Source organism: Solanum tuberosum, unplaced genomic scaffold, assembly GCF_000226075.1.
Source record: "Solanum tuberosum cultivar DM 1-3 516 R44 unplaced genomic scaffold, SolTub_3.0 scf00246, whole genome shotgun sequence".
NCBI classification, from domain to species: Eukaryota; Viridiplantae; Streptophyta; class Magnoliopsida; order Solanales; family Solanaceae; genus Solanum; species Solanum tuberosum.
The window spans coordinates 210,337-213,586 of record NW_006239169.1 but is presented as its reverse complement, the minus strand read 5'-3'; positions in this window follow the sequence as shown (position 1 = coordinate 213,586).

Here is a 3,250-nt window from a genome sequence, read left to right as displayed (position 1 = left end):
ATTAATCTCAAAGCTAAGTAATAACTCTATTATTTACTGAGCCTAAGCAGATACCACACTGCCCACTAAGCTATCAACCCTAGATAACTTAGACTTCAACTAAGCAGATACAACACTACCCACTAAATCAACTAGCTCCTAGAAGATTTAGAATTTGACTAAGCAGATATAACACAGCCCATTAAATCAGTTGACTCTAACCGATTTAGACTTTTACAAATCGAACAAAGATCTGAGTCCTTTATAGATTAGGAACAGATTTACAATGTAAGCACGGAAGATATAATCCTAAGACAACTAGACAACTTGCAACTCTATCAGGTCCCTGTTGCTCTTTGAGGATAATACTTCACCGAGATGGTCTTTGCTTGTGTTCTTGAGAATTTTCAAGATGCAAAAACTAAGGTTATGTATATTGAACATAACCTTTATGAATAATAGACACAACCTTCGAGGCCATGCCATTGGCCGAGTTTTCTGCCACAGTTGGAGACTGTGCACCAACCAATTGTACTTTTTACAGCCTGACATTTGTGTGTATATTGACGCAAGGATCAGGTCCCTTTACGAGGTCTCATGATTCGTCAAATTATCAAAACTGCAAATAACAGTTAGGTTCTGTTCAGAAAGTGGATTTTAAAATAACGCTGGAGGTGGTCAGGTAGACTGCAATTATCACCACTTACAACCAGCAATATTACACCTAGCTAGCATGAAGAATAGTCAACTTGCAAACAACAAATATGATTATGCAGACATTAATCCAGACATATATTATTCAACAATGATAATCCGCCTTACTGGCAACCAAACCAAGTAAAAAAGGACTTCCCTTTGACTGAAGAGATGTACAATAGCATCCAAAATACTCGTGCCTGAGTAGCAATGGCTTGTGTAATGGTGTATTCAGTCTGAGACTTAAATTGCCTCCACAAAAACTTACACCGAAAAGGTGTGATCAAAGTTTTTGATGCAGGAACATGCAATAAAAATTGGCTTATAGATGATCAACTTGACAGCTTGAAAGATATCAGGTAAAATTAATCATATAACATCAGAGTACAGTTTTTAAAGCTCAACATTTGTAGGCATCTTTCTAGTCTTCTCAGGTCTAGGATCTAGAACAATAAAAGTAAATAAGTGAAAACCTGAAACTAAGTGATGACTTGTGAGGTTACTTATACACATGAGGTATTGGACAGAGAACTCAGTCCAGAATTAAACGTAACATAACAAGTCAAGACACATTGAAATGTAATATTCAGACCTGAAATCATATCTCAAAAGAGGAAGCTTAATTCAGTCATACAGCTGACCTAGCAGTTCTGGTAATTTCTCAGATCTTTTCCTTTTCGGTCCAGACTCGTGGCATTGAATCAGAATCATGGTCAAATAATACTGAAAAACTTTCATATACTTCATGTTGCTCCCCAATATACACGTTGCGTGTACGCGGTCGCGCAAGTAATAGAGATTCTTTAAGAAACGAGTTATCGTTCCCAAGGGACTTATGATCAACTTATATTCACTTAATTCTACAACTAAAAGTAAAAAGTAACCTTTTCAAGAGTTGATGATTTATTGTTTATCTACTAATAATTATGCACTAAATGAAAGTAACTAATTGTGAACGACTTTGATATAATGTTTCAAGCAAGTTAAAAGGAATTCCAGGGCTGCAGCATATACTGAATATCATGTATCATATTATTGGCTTAGAATTAATTTCCGTTGTCAAGTTACTAGTTTATAGGGTTGATGATATGATCCAGGTTATACGCCTCTCGTCGCCTACCCTAGTTAGCTATCTAACTACATCGTTGAGCGGGGATAAATAGACTAACTGGTGAGCATTTATATTTCATCCTATTTCGTAACCAAGCAAGGTGCTCATTTGGGCGTCACTCCTGAACACTAATCACCTCAATTTAATAGGTGGACCGAGCTCTCTATATTCTCTGGTCTATCTAACCTCTCCTCTCCCGATTTTAAGATTAGACAATAGATTTATCTTATGGTGCGCAAGCATAAAATACTAAAACAAGAATATAGAAGTAACTTGTATTGACAACCGAAATTTAATTCAACAACCTCAAATAATCAACTATCAATTCGTAACTACAGCCCCAGAACTAGGGTGTTTAGATACTCATGCTATTAGAAAACAAGAAAATACAATAGTTCATGCAATTTCCGAAAAATAGAAGAGTTAAAAGGATTAAAACCTATTACAAACTTGAATTCTTGCTCTTGCACACTAAATCAAAAGTCGAACCCCCATAATGGAGCCCTAAGAATCTATTTATAATAGTTGGAAAAGTTGGGAACAAATCCTACTAAAATTAGGAATCCTATTTAATGTTTAAAACTTGGAAAAATTGGCAAAAGAAGGACGTGTCGCGCCTCCATTGCGCCAGGCAGCGCGCTCAGAACTTTGCATTGTGGCGCGGCGCGTCTTGCAGAGAGCCAAGCAATGTTGTAGGCAATTCCTCGTTGGCGCGGCACGCCAAGTAGCGCGCCTGAGAATCCTCGCAGAACTTTCTGCCCTAGCGCAGCGCGCCTTGCAGAGCGCCATCAACATCCTTCTGAACTTTTAGACCTGGCGCGGCGCACCTGCCAGTACGCCAGGCCTAGGTGCTTCCACACTTAGCCAATTCCTGCACGCCTTTGCAACCCCTTTCCCATTTCAACTCCAATCTTCTTGAGAGTTCCTGAAACTTCTAATCACATGTTTTAGTACACAATAATCGCAACTATAACATAATCAAGCTAATAGACTCAAGATCATTCTTTAAATTAAGCAATTCATGGGCAAATATTGACAACTTAGGCATATAAATATGCCTAAGATCACTTCACATACTAAAGGAAACTTACATGTTGATTAGCACTAAGGCTGGCAACGGGACCGGAACCGGGACTACTGGACCAGGACGGACCGGAACCGGAACGGAACCGGGCACCACGGGACGGAACCGAACCGGAATCGGTAATTAGAGGAAAAAAACCGTGTACCCGTCCCGGACCGGTAACGGACCGGTACCGGACCAGAAATCGGTCCCAACTGTTACTTATAATTAAAAAAAAAATTATTAAAATTAAAAAATTAGGAACATTACACAAATAATATTAAAACTCTTATAATTTTATTAGAAGCAAAAAATTTTATACTTTTAAAGTTTTAAATACAAACTTTCAAACTTTAAAAGTATAAAAATTTAAATTTCACAATTTAAAACTTTGAAATTTC